The sequence below is a fragment of the Anser anser genome (genome assembly GCF_964211835.1).
Source record: "Anser anser genome assembly, chromosome: 6".
NCBI classification, from domain to species: Eukaryota; Metazoa; Chordata; class Aves; order Anseriformes; family Anatidae; genus Anser; species Anser anser.
Window position 1 is genome coordinate 3,370,001 of NC_139726.1, and position 14,365 is coordinate 3,384,365.

At 35.2% G+C, this 14,365-nt stretch overlaps 1 protein-coding gene across 2 annotated transcripts in view; it reads left to right on the forward strand.

Annotated features, from left to right (window-relative positions):
• LOC310901250 (uncharacterized protein) overlaps positions 1–14,365 on the forward strand; it is a 721,588-nt gene that overhangs the window by 421,520 nt on the left and 285,703 nt on the right. The window contains exons 9-11 of one of the 2 annotated variants that reach the window (XM_083840541.1): positions 844–944; positions 2,574–2,660; positions 9,705–9,887. The exons of the other annotated variant lie outside the window; for it this stretch is intronic. The gene's annotated coding sequence lies outside the window, so the exon portion shown is untranslated. The remainder of the gene's footprint in view (positions 1–843; positions 945–2,573; positions 2,661–9,704; positions 9,888–14,365) is intronic. 2 annotated transcript variants of the gene reach the window in all.

Genomic DNA, 14,365 nt, shown 5'->3' on the forward strand with positions numbered 1-14,365 from the left:
TTAATTATAGATCATGTTTTGATATTTGCTTCTGCACATCAGACATTTAGGGTCACTGAGTTCACCCTGCATGCCAAAGGGTTCTAGATATGATGCTTGAGAGACAAAAGTTCAATTCTCAGTAGTAATAACATGCCCAGAAAATCTCAAATGCAGTTCTAGTTGATAAGAGCAGTTTCTGGATCAATATATCCAATCTTAGGTAGGGAGGTCAGCCTGTCACACTAGTGGATCTCTAGAGGAGAAGAAAGCAAGGACTTGGTAGTATTTTAAAGTGGCTTTGCATCACTGAGTTGGTCCATGGCCAGCATTCAGTAGTGGTAGTTATTTCCTTAGCATTTGATAGAGTTACTTTCCATGGATAATTTTAAGAAGGGCATTGCAATTTTACCAGGAATTTGTTTTAAGTAATAAATAAATAAAATAAATAAATAAATAAATAATCTAGAGAACTTGCCAAGTGGGGTAGGGCAGGAAAAATGCTTCTAAAGATAAAGTAATAACATCTTGGGGAAGAAAAAAGAAAACAAAACCAAACCACAACAAAAACCCTATACCAATCTAAAATGGTGCGATTTACTGATCAGCTTCTGACAATAAAATGCTTAGATATTGGCTACCATCTTTCAAATCCACCCCTCAAAATCTGGTGATCTTATTAATGAACAGGAAAAAATACAATCTGTTTTGTGGAAGATAAGCTCATTACACACAAGGAAAAGGAGAAGAGAATGAAGAACTTGTAGAAAGATACAGCTCAATAAATTTACTGGAGTCAGAATCTGGTCAGCAATAACTTCTGTGTTGTTTTATAAGGCATTTTACTGTGCTCTATCATTGTAGGAAAGAAAGCCTTACAACCACAATAACTGCCCTATCATAGGCTGGTTAAATAGTTTTTGAGATAGAGATCACCATTTCGAAGACTCATATATCCCTGCGTGGTAGGTGTAATGCTACTTTTGTACATTGTTCAGTCTTGTCAGGGATAAATGTTCATAGACACATATATCAAATGGTGTTTCTCCTTCCCTCTGTGTACGCGATTACTGTAGCTTGACTCGAAGTCAAATGAACTCGGGCTTCAGAACTGCTCACAGTGATTTGCATGATTACCACAAATAAGGGTGGTGGAAGAGTGTTCAAAAGCAGTTTCCTTCATATTGACAACACTTTATGATCAAATGACTGGCTTCACCTCTTATAGCTCGTTCCTTCTGGGATAAGAAAATTGAATTTTTAGGATATATAACAAGCAACACATGCAGCATGAAATCATGGTGGTATAGGGTTGTACAAGTAAAAGATAGTCCCTTGAGTTTGCTCTTCAGCCTGCTGTTGTTTCCTATCCTAAAAATTCAAATTAGTCAGAATTTAAAAGAAAACCGTACATGTAATTCTACACATATATTCTCAAAATATGCTTAATATTCAGCATTTGTGGACAACTATTACAGTACAGTTTTTCTTTAATTTTTCTTCTCTAAATTTTCTCTTGCAGAGAATCTCTAATTGGTTAGACACCTTTGAAGTTCGAGATATGTCATTATCACTAACTGGCATAAAATGCGACACAAAATCCTGAATTTAAAATCCCAAATGTTATAAGTTTGAACTCATCCAAAGTTCTAAAATTAATTAAATTAGGAGAGCAGCCAGAATAAGGAAGGTTTATCAGGAATATTTTAATTCAAAGGGCATTCATTTATATTAGCTCTATATCAAGCTACATCTAATTTCAGCAACAAGTGTCTAGTTTTGAGGACTTTATTTCTGTCTCAGAAGTATGGTTGTGTTGCGTTGTGTTTTTCTTTTTTCTTTTTTTCTCTTTTTTCTCTCTCTTTTTTTTTTCCTCCTAAAATCTAATAGAAAGCACATTCTGTTAAATAGATATCCTATTTATGTGGAAACTAACTTTACTTATTTTTCTCTTTTTTTCTCTCTCTTTTTATTTATTTATTTATTTTTGTGTGTGTGTGTGCTGTACTCACATTTTCACTTTTCAGTATGCTCCAGATTGTCATCTTTAGGTTCAGGGCTAAGGAGAATGGGATGCCTCACATCTCTCAAGGCACAATTCATTTCATACTGTTCAGCAACGTGGAGACATCAGTCCCTGTGTTATGCTCTACACGTGTTCAAGATTCTCTTTTTAAGCAGAAAAACATAATTAAAAAATCCCAATCCTTTATACTTTTGCATGCAGTCCTGCTGCAGAGACACTTATTATGGCAAATTCCGGATTGCAGTGCTGAGGTTGCACAGGTTGTGGACACTGTATAGAGCCTGAAATATGTAGAAGGAGATGGGAAAGCAATAAGTATCCAAGTGCTATTTCTTAGAAAGTATTATATACAATTTGATGTTTCTACTGTACAAGAAAGAGTCACAGTAGAAAATCCCCCAAATAATTATTGAGGTCCTGGTTCTGGGTGAAGAGCCCCCATGAACTTCCTAGCTTTTTATTCAAAAGTCAGTTTTCTGTGTCTTTGATCATTCTGTTTTCATGCCAGACAATTATTCTCACTCACCTTCTATGATTTCTTAAGATTTCTTTCTATAAAAACTTTCAGGTTCTCTGCAAACCCCTGACAACCTTGCTGCTCACCTGAGAGTTTGAGGTGGCGGGAAAAAAGCAACATAGGCAGAGACTGACAAAGGTAGTAATATTTTTCATTTCCAAAAATACTCCAGAGCTGAATTTCCCCCATGATTCCCAAACGGTTTTTCCTAGAGTGGGGCCAGAGTGCAGCAGTGTAGGACTGTCCCTTGGCCTCCATGAGCAGCTCCTTCCTGGGTTCTTAATGGCTGTAAAATGTTTTGGTGGTAGGAGCAATGCTCAGAGGTTTGGTTCTGGGCTTTGGATGTTCTGATGTTATTTGCAGTTAAATGCAAAGTTGTAAAAGCAACCACAGTGGAGTGGAGTGATCACTATGGCAATGTCAACAGCTTTCCAAGGGAGAAGGAAGGCTGGTTGGAGTGGTGAAGGAATGTCTCTCCCTCGGGTTTGGTTGGGGTTGGGCTTTTCGGTCATCTGCACAGATTTGCCCCTCATTTTCAAATTTTGACCTTGGAAATAGTGAAGTAATATAAAATAAGGATATTTTCTTAAGAACTATTGACTAAAGCAAAAAGGGGTGAAACCAGAGGGCTAGGTCAGATACGGCAGTCAGATATACAGCAGTTTTATGTCAGAAAATATTATAATAATCATGGAATATACAATTGCTGTGCTGACAAAAACAAAAAAGTGCTTCTCATCTAAACAAATTCATTTGATTTATTGTGTTTTATATGTATGTTGTATTTAATATTTCCATCTCCCTTAAACACTCCGTGGCTTTCCAAGAGCGCTGGAGAACTACAAGGCCACGTTTTTGGCATTGTGAATGACCTCATTACTAATCAGAAAACATCTGGGCAGGCAAAGTGGTGTGTGTATGTTCAAAGAGCTGTGGACAGATTAGCAGCCCTTGCATGCACAGACCATCAGATCGTGTATCTTGCTTGGAAAAAGTCCTAGTGGGTTCTTGTCTCCAGATTTTGCAGTCATTTCTCTGTGAGCTGCATCATGTACAGCAGTCTATTTTAGCCCATACCTCAGGGGCTGGCCGTGGTAGCCAACAGTGGGGCCAGGGCAGATGAGGATGCCAGGTCCTGACTGTGATGGTTGATGGAGGAGATAACTCATGTCCATTCCTTACCTGTGTCCACAAGCCCTGTGATTGCAGTGGATCAGTTTAAGCATTCTTGGAGTCTCTCCCACAGCGCAAGTATTTTTCCTTTGTTCTGAGTTGCTGAGTGTATGCTCAGGTTGACATATCCTGCAGAGATTTGTATTAAACTTTCATATTGCATTTTCAACAAAGACCCCACAATTTTCTCAGTACACATCAGTAGAGAAGATATATAATAAAAATCAGACAAGTGTACTTATTTTCCAGAATATAGACACTACCCTACCATTATGCTTTTTACATTTAACAGTATAAACAACAATTTAGTTTGCCCTTAATGTCCTAAATATGCTTAGATCCATCATGGTCAAAATTGAAGGGCAAGGCAAAAGGACAAAGAAAAGATGTTAAATGTTCCATAGAAACAACCCAAAATACACTTCTAATAGCATAAGCACACTGTTTAAAAAATGAACAAGTAATGGTACAGGAAAGGGTGTGTATTTATGGTGTCATACAGTGTGGAAACAAAGCCAGACTGTCTTTGATGTTGTTTACCCGTGAATAGAAAAAAAAAAAAAAAAGAAATCTCTTTGTATTACAAGATTTCCCCCCCCACCCTCTTTATACAAGAGGAGGAGAAACACCCTGCACTGGTTGCCTTGAGGAAGGAAAGTCATGCTAGTGGCAAGTAGGCATCACTGCTGCCAGGAGAACAGGCAGAAGAGAGTTGGAGTCTTTTGGGCTACACTGCAAGTTGCATGTTCAAAAGTTGAAACTCTAAAAAGACAGGCTTTTTTTGTCTGTATGTGAACTTTTGTCTACATGAAGAAGCTATTGCGGAATAAGACTGTGAGTGAAGTTAAAGCTGAACACTTCCTCTACAGTAATTTTTTAGATGGATATTTTGTTTTGCTCTTCCAGTGCCTATTGCAGAGTAGCTTAGTTAGCTTGGCAAGAAGACTGTGCCCATGCTAGTAATGAGTCGGGGAAGCTGTTTCTGAAGGGTTATTCTGGGTCCAGACCCATATTAGAGCATTCCATGAAGCACCAAAAAAAATAATAAATAAGCAAGTTGAATATAAGCAAGAGGATAGGCTTAAGCCCAAAGCTAGCTTTTTTGGCACTAAGTAGAGCAGAAAACTAGGGCCACAGGTGGGCCACAGGTTTTACTGTTTTCTTCTTTGCTTCTCCTCGCTGTACTAGGGGAGAAGGGGCTCCTTCGTGTGGATGGCACCGGAGTGCACTCCTCCACACCATGAAACAAATAGCACGCGTGGCCCTGATTTCCCAGGCTGGGTTCATGAGGGATGGGCCTGCTGATTTGTTTGACTCTGATAGCTGTCACATCATTTTGTGACGGAGACTTAAAAGAGACAGTGAATGACAAAAGGCAAATGAAGAGTAAGTCAAGAGGACTGTGTGCAGGGGGCTGTAGTAACGAGAGCAGTCATGCGGCATACCTAGAAATGGAGCAGATGTGTAGATTCAGATGCTCATGGATGGGGTATGGTAGGTAAGTAAAATAAGAGCCAGCACTGAGGAAGCCTTTGACTGCATCAGATATCTATTTTACCACTTATCATCACACAACTGCTCTGCTTTTAAGCTAATAATTACATTTGCGGTAACATCTTACTACAGTTTTTATTTCAGTTATTAAATATATAATATTGCTGAATACAATTTATATTCCTACGGTTTCCATTTGCCCTGTCAGTCTTAGGTCTCCTGCTATCCTGTTATAATTTATATCATAACTACTCTGGCTATGGGATGTATTCCTTGTGCTGGCTAATTTTAAGTATAAAATTCTGCCCCACCCAAATTATAATTTTATCTTCAATTGTTATTAGCTAGGAAAATAGCTAAAATATATATGAATTAGGGTAAAACTTAATTTTTAGTCTAGTTTACTTTTTTCATAGATTAGGTAGTGCTTGTACTTTTTTATCATTATGAAACCCAAAGTCCAGATATAACTCCCATCTTTTACAAGATGTCAATAAAAGTTACTTGTAAAATATTTGCAGTCTTGCCTCAGCTCAGAAGTCTGCTGCTGTATTGAGATTGAACAGTCATTTTGTGTATTTTTAAGACATCAAAATATAATAATGGTTTAATTAAGAATGTTTCCTCATACTTATATATATACATTTTCAATATAATACAGGAGTACAAATATATTTAACACTATTTTTTTTAATAAAAGGTTTGAACTTTATATAGTCAACCTATCAAAAAAATGTATAAATTATACAAGAAAAAAAACTGCTTTTTTTTTTTCCACTGGGAAGTGGAGCAGTTAATATTCAACATGAAATGTCTAATCTTTAAATACATTATAATCTAACTGCTTAGGATAATTTTTGCTTTAATACCTTAAGAGTCTGCAAAGCCTGAAGGATGGGATTATTAAAATGGAATTTTAATGTCAAAATTATCAGAGAAGAGAACATATTGCTAGTGTTTATAAAAAAATGTATTCAATTTCTGTTTGATTCGTTCAAATAAGAGATGAGAATATATTTGATTATAGCTAGTAAGTATTCTGAAAGTTGATCAGATGACTGCAGGTCATTGCAACATAAGTGCTGTCAACTATGGGGATTAGTATATTTAAGACATTGAAATATGTGGTAACATATAAACATACCTGGTTTAATGACTCAGTTATATGCTTCCATGAATATTATGCATAGGGAGAAAGAATCAGGAATAAAAATCATATGGTTACCACACTGCCCAACCATTAAACAAAAACCAAAAAACCTTACTGTATCTTGCAAGTGCATAGAAAAATCTCTAACTTGCTTAGAATGTGAACTCTAAGTTCACATCCCCATCTCTCAGGACTGCTATTGGGCTAGTCCTCAAAAGCACAAGCCAAGCTCCCTATAGCTGTGATAGCTAGTAAAATTTTACATTTTCCTAATCATATAAAAATCATATCTGAATAGTAATATACGTGTTCAAAGTCTCTCACCTGCCTTCTCCAAATTCATAAACAAACAAACAAACAAACAAAAACACAGAGACCCAGAACAGAGCTCTCCAGTGCCTGTCTATTGCCATGGACATACTGACAATTACTCCTTTCTACTTAAGGTAGTGTGTCAACAGAGAAAAGTTAATCACTTCCCAGAGCATTTCTGCTGATGGTCTTGTAAGGTCTCTGAAGATCAGTACATTTTGTCACTTGTTAGAATATTGTGTAGATCTTCTGCCTTGGAATGGCCATAGAAACCTAGAAGTTGCAGCTCCAATAAACTATTCTGAGTTGCCTTCTGGAGTTGTGTTGTGCATTTGTCTGTCCAATGACTACCCGGAAGGCACATAAAAGCGACCTAACTCAAGATTAAGAGGGAAGGATTAATCTTATGTAAATGCAGGTAAAAGTGTTTTAGAGCCAAGTGCTTTAAGTGATTTGGAAACCTGACTGAGTCCAATAGTTGTGGTGACTGTTTTATTTCATTTTGGAAGAGATGAAGTTGATTGTCTGGAATTAGTGTACTAGCGTACACGTTAACAAGGTAAAAATAATTGTTAGAAAGTCACCTGCTGTGTTCACAGGCTTCTCACGTGATAAACTGTATGGCGTGGATGCAAATTTGACATGCTTCAAGATGAAAAGCAAGAGTAAGGAATGCATGTTTTACTTGTGTAGAAACATGGGAAAAGAGAAAAGTGAGTCCTGGTCAAAAATGAATTCATCTGATCAAAAATGAAATTTAGAAGTTTGTCTACACAGGAAATGTACTGTCACTGTGGTTTTGTTTTTAAATCAGCAGCACTGAACAAATACTTTAGAGAGAGAAAAAAATGATTTTATAACTATTAATTAAGCTATCAAAGTCATTTTCATATTCATAAATCCTTTTCTATTTGTCATGAACAGATACAAACAGTTTTCATAAAAACATTCAGAGGAAGTGACCATTTAAAAACAAGTGTATTACAGATTTACAAACACAAAGGGAAGACAAAATAATTTGTGTAAATCCATTATTTTTTTTCTAAAAAATTGCATCATTAATAATATATCTGGATCAATTCTCTAACCATTTTTATATTGGTAAGGATTTATTTGTAAGGGGGAACAATCCGTCTTACAATGAATAGTTGAAGACTAATGGAACAAAAAAAATGTATGAATAACCCAGAGGTTTCAATATATTTATATAAAGTATTCAAACAATTTCAAATAACACCTGAACTTGTAAAAAATCAACATCTGTTCATGGATTATTCATGAATCAGAATGGTAAAATTCCTTCAATAAAAATAGTCTTCAATGAATAGTTACTGCTGAAAAGTAAGACTCATGCAACAGAAATTTCAGCTTTAAGACTTTCAAGCAGTTCGGATTTATTAACACTAAAATTATCCTCTTGTATACAAATTGCCTCACCAAGCTAACTAATAAAAGAAAAAAAGTAAAAATGAAACAACAACAAAAAGCACAACAATAACAAGATAGCATTTAACTGTGCCAATTTAGGTAATTGTGTTTTGTTTGTTACTTTGTTTGTTTGTTTTCCACAAAATATATATTTGGAGTGCATCTGTAACTGTGTTTGTCAATTTGTGAAGGGGGATTATCCCTGTAGCAATACAAACTTTTCTTTCTACATTAGCAAATACCTACAATGATAAGTTCATACATAATGACTTACAACTATTAATAGAAACTACAATAAGAAATCAATAGTCATTCAAACCTACAACTATAATTTTTACCCAACTGAGAGAGAGGTAGGAAGCTATGCTATGGTTCAGCATAAAGACATAAAAACACAGTAGGTATCATTTTCAGAACAATGCACATTTTTAATTTATGAATGTTCTTTTATATACTTGTATATACAGTCACTTTTTTTTTTGCCTTTTTTCCTCCAGTGCTACATAATTATAACTTGCAAAATGTAAATATTTATGAATTCACAGGATGTTCGCTGGAAGAGAAGAATGTTATACTTGCAGATTTTTCTTGTACTTGCAGGATTCACATAATATTATTTGCCATCATGATGTACTGAAAAATGCAAAAAAAATATAATATTCTACATTTGACTTTTTCTAAAAAATACCATCTGGTGTTATTTTTTGAGAGCTGGAGATTAGCTCTGTAATTGCTTATAGTTAGAGATAGACATTACTACATTTATTGACAATTTTATTCTCTACAATAATCTTACATTTAAATAGTGACTTTGTTCCTGAAGGATGCCAAAGTGATTAAACTGATATTCAAACTCTTTGGATCACATCACCCACAACTGAAATGCAGCCATCTCTGGGGTGAAATATTGCAGCTGTTTAACAGCGCTCAACAGCACTGTATAACAGCTTTGAAAATGAAGAATACCTTATTCAAATGAAAAAGGGGACATTTAGGTAGGCAAAATAATTATCCAACTTGGTATTTGGCCAGGATGTTAGAGCTCACAGGTCTACACTCAGAAAAACTTATACTGAATTCTTAATAACCACAATTAGTCAGAACCTGCCGTTTATCTCAGAGAAAGTATTTCCCATGTGAAATCCTATGGCACTGTTCAGAGCTGACCAAGGCTGCAGCACTGTACACAGACCATAGAAAACACATCTTGGGTCACTTGCATTTTTCTTCACCACCTGGATTTTGTGCACCAACCCTTTTGAACCTCTCCTTTTATAGAATTCCATCATGGTACCTGTGAGGGTTTGGAGGCTATAAGAGGACCTCAGATCACACTGCTTACCAAAATGGACCTTAGAGATTTTTTTTAACCTGACCAAACTCTGAATGAGAGCATGCAGCACCTTTGACCAAATTTCATTACACTTCAGAATTGCACCTGTACTCCATTTAAGTACAGTACTCAATTCCATTCTAGAGACCTCTGTTGGCTTTCACATTTTTCAAGGAGATAGCGACTGTGAACTTACTCACCACATTGCCTTTCTATTCTGGGTTGACTATTCTTTGTTTTAGTTGGTATATCCAAGCTGGACAAATATTTCAGCAGATATTTTCTTCCACAGAGTTCTGCTAAAACTGTCGATGACATTAAACTTTCATCATACATCTACTGCTCGTGAATTAAATGGGCAGCAGTTGAAATGCGAACTTCAACTGTCAATCTCAGTGTAACAATACGTTTAGCTCGGTACATCACCAACACTGAAAGAAAACACTTGTCAAAGTTGAAAGCAAGCAACTCTTTGGTAAGTCATCTGCCTCCACATAAGCTTCTGTGCTCGTTTATGCCAAAAGTTCCTCCTCACCCACAGTTGCCAACCACAGTATATTTTTGCACCACTCTTCTGTTTGTCATCTACAGTGCTTATTGATGTGCAATTACATCAAACCACATGCAGCAAGACTGTGCTCTTTCTCATTACCCAGTTGTCAGAGATGATCAAAATATCACGCCTGTGGATTTCTTCAGTTCATGTGAGGCAAACCTTCCACTGAGCTTTCTCCGGTTGGAGGTGTCACATAAAGGAACAACGTGGAATAATAGGTCCTCATCATATTGCCAGACAAATTCCTCTTGACTAATTTATAATTTTACTAGTTCCACATTTAGCTTCTTATTTTTAATGTCTTGTTGAACAGACTCCAGACTACCTAACTTAAGTGTTTCTCTGGACTTCACAGAAAGAATCAATACTGTCAGTATGAATAAGTACAGATGACATTGAACATGGAAGGAAAGCATCCTCTCAAGAGAGCTCTGTGAACATTGAGAACTGTCAGTGAAACCTCTGCTCCTGGCTTTGCAATTTTTGTGTTTGAGATGAGGAGAGCACTCTATGGAAAATGACTGGGTGTTGAAACTGGATACTTTTATCATGGGAATTAGTCATTAGTAATCATGGGTATCTACAGTGAAATTTGTTAATCAAACTTTTCAGTTAAAGGTTTTTCATCCAAAACTGCTAATTAATCAAAACTAATATTTTCTGTGGGAAAGCATTGTGAAAAAATTACCAACTTGCAGAAGTTTTGAGAAATTACATTTAAAAAAAATCCTGTTTACATTTTTCTAAGTAAAAAAAAAATCAGTTTTTGAAATGGAAAGCTGGGTGATTTTCATTAGTGGGAATTTAGAGAAGATGTCACCGATGTCACAGTTCATCTTCTAATCTTTAAAATTATGGAAAGGATAACTTCTCAAAGATATTATTTTATCATGTACAATTATTAAGGTATATGTTAGTTAAATTAATTGACGTAAAATAGTTGAACCTTTGTGTAGAAATTCAGTTGAAAATGATTCTGTAAAATGTTTGGAGGACCACCTTTTGCAACTACCATCCTTTTCCATCTGGAATGCCTAAAGTTTTTCAAATCCAAAAGGGTCTTTTCTCTCCTCATTTAGAAGATGCATCCTATATGCGTCATATTTAAAATCTTGAGGCATTGAACTTGCTTCTTTGTTGGTCTAATAAAGACTAATATTTATTAATTTTCATCAAGAATTAGGGAATGTGTAGTTGATGTCATGAAAATTAGTAAAATTTCTCATGTCTCAGCATCTCACTATGTTAAATTACATTTTCATGAGATAACTAATCCAAAACATGGAGAGTGTTGTTTTTCTTGAGGTTACTTATGGCTGGGACTGTCCAGAAATCTCAGTTCTTACTTCAGTGGTTGGCATTGTGCACTAATCCATTTCACTGGAACAGTTTCTTTAAAGAAAATTCTGAAGTTTTTGTTGTTGTTGTTTGTTTGTTTGTTTTAGGGGTGTAATGTTCAAAGCTGTTTCAGAAACCTTTAGAAGTGTTTGTATGTTTACATCTTCTTTTTGAAGTAAAAACTTCCTTGAAAAATTTCAGGTTTTCTGTTTGCAGAAAACCAAACAAAATCAAAGTGATATATATACATACATATATATATTTAAGAAAAATCATACAAAATGTGATCACATTTTATGATTTTGTGCCAAACTGATACCAATATTTTTGATCTATTATATGTGGCATTAATGTGCTTACTCTTGGCTTCTTTAGCTAACAACACATCCATAAACATGAAGACCTCAAACTTCAAACACAATGATTTGAGAACAGAAAGGCACAATCATCTCTGAGCCAAAACATGAAGATCTGTTTGATAATGTGAATCCGTTCCCTTTGCTGCTGAGACAACAGTTGCATGAATTTAAGATTTAGGATTAAACACTTCCAAGCATACCAACACTGAAACTTTTCTCTCACTCTTACTTTATTTTTTGATGTTTTTAAAGAAAAATACTTCAAATGTTTCTTTTTGATATCCACTTTCACACAGCCCTACTTCATCTTTCTATTCCAGAACAAAATTTACTGATCTTGCACAGATCCTTACACACACCTTGGTACTGTTTACTCATGCATAACTTGTTAGACCAAGTTTCTAAGTTTTTAATCTTCTTGATAAAGTATTAATCTTTGATAGAACAGAAAAGTACAAAAGGGAATTATGAAATCATATGGGGAGAAAAGATTTACTGATGTCTGACTGAGTCAGTTTTTCTTACTGCAACTGGAATTCTTCTCGAGGAGGGTTTGAGTTTTCGCACGCTAAAAGCCTGGTGGAGCTGCAGGAAGGCTTTGCAACTGAAAAGCAGAATATATATAGCATCCACATTGACCAGGTTTTAATTCCTTCCAGTGACATGTGTCTGCTTTCAGGGAAAAAGGCTGATTTTTTTTTCCCTTGTGGTAAAAAAAAGCTCCTATGTGAGTTTTCTAGTTGTAGAAACCAGGTTGAGCAATTCACTTTGTTCATAGTCATTGTCCTTGGACTATTACCTGTCCAGCATCTGCTCTGTGCAAAAGGGATTTTGCAGTGGAGAATGCTTCACTGGTGACTCTGCTGCCCTGCTCAACTTTGTATAGCAACGGTGATGCTTCAGTCTTTCTAACCTATATAGTATTAAGCTTCTGTAATAATAAAATAATAAAGATTTTATTATTCTAGAACTAAACCAAACCAACTGATAAGTAACTTCCATTTTATTTTATTTTATTTTATTTTATTTTATTTTATTTTATTTTATTTTATTTTATTTTATTTATTTATTTTTCTCCACCCATTTCCTCAGCTGCTCTTACCTCTTAATAATTATCATTATGGAAGTTTGTAAAAAGAGTACTTTATCTGCAGTTATATCATAGATAGAGCTGTACAATCTTTTTCATTTGTTTTCTGACAATTAAAAGGAGACTTTTGTAATATTCACTTTATGACTATTTGAAATGAATATTTTGGAGGTATAAAAGTAAACAATAATTTCAGGGCAAATGAAAAATGTCATTTCACTCAAAATGAATGTTCCCATTTATGATGGGAGAATTTCTTTGAAAGCTTTTTCTACATACATTTGAATAATATTTTGAAAGAGTTGTCATTCTAAATTGAAAGAAAAAAAGTCTTCCTGTTTGATATAGAAATGGTTTAGATTTCATGCTGAAAAGACTTCAGGAAAACCTGGGGAAGTGATTTTTTTAAGGCAAATGGTTATATTTCCCAGTTGACATAGGGGCGTCAAATTGTATATTTTGATGAAAATATAAGATGTGTCTGAAATTTAGGATCATATTATACCAGTTTAAATTATTATTATTATTATTATTATTATTTTGGCACTTATGAGTGTTTTGACTGTGGATTTTTAAAAACTTGAAATCTAATTAGCCTTTTGTCTGCAAGCCTTCTCCTGGTGCATTGGAAGACAAGACTCCTTCTAAAGGAATATTTTATGGCTGTGTTTGCTGCGTACTGCTAATCAGAAGTAAACATTTATGTTTATGTAAGCACAGGTAATAATTTTAACTATACATGTAGGGCAGATCTGCTGAATGTTGGCCATTTGCTAGTCTCTTTGGAGAGCAGAAGGGAGATTCTGTAGGCCACGGTCACGCTGCAGATGTGACTGTCTGGATCTTCATGACATCAGTAGAAGGGCAGGTTGACTACTGGGAGCCAAATTATGCTTGCTTTACATGTTACTATTAATTTGAATTCAACTCTTTCTTAGAGCCTAATGGTGAAGAAAGGGCCTTACTAATATCACACTGTGGAAAAGATTGTTCCTACTGAACTGACACACTATAGCCAGACTTGAAACATTTTTATTTTTTTTTAATTATGGAAAAGTCACTTTCTGTGAATTTACAATGTTTAAAAAGAGTAGACAGTTTCTGTGACTTTTTATTGTTGTTTTATATTTACATTATTCCACCATACATTAATTTTATTTCTCACTGATATATTTGAGCTAAAAGGCAGTGTTGCCACAGAAAAACAGACGAATTTAAACAGATAATGAACACACTGCAGATGAAGTAGAAAGCTTTTAAACATTAGAAAGATAAGTTTCCAAAATAATCTTCCTATGAGGGCAAAGCATGTCTATAAAGTAGACCGGGATCACTTTAGGGAAGCACTTATGAACCAAATATAACACTGTGAAGGACTTGATGAACCAGCAGGACCCTTTTGGTCTTGTCACCTATGAAAAGAGGTTCTAGATGAAATAAGTGTAACAATTATCTGATGTGTTTGTGGAAATGAGTACGTTGGTGTAAATAGAAATATTGAGTCCAACAATTGCACTTAGGAACTTCATGCCAATGTAAGTGGTGTTGGGGGTTCGTCCACTGGTGGCGTGGTATAGGTATAATCTGACAAAACATCCAGACATTTCTGC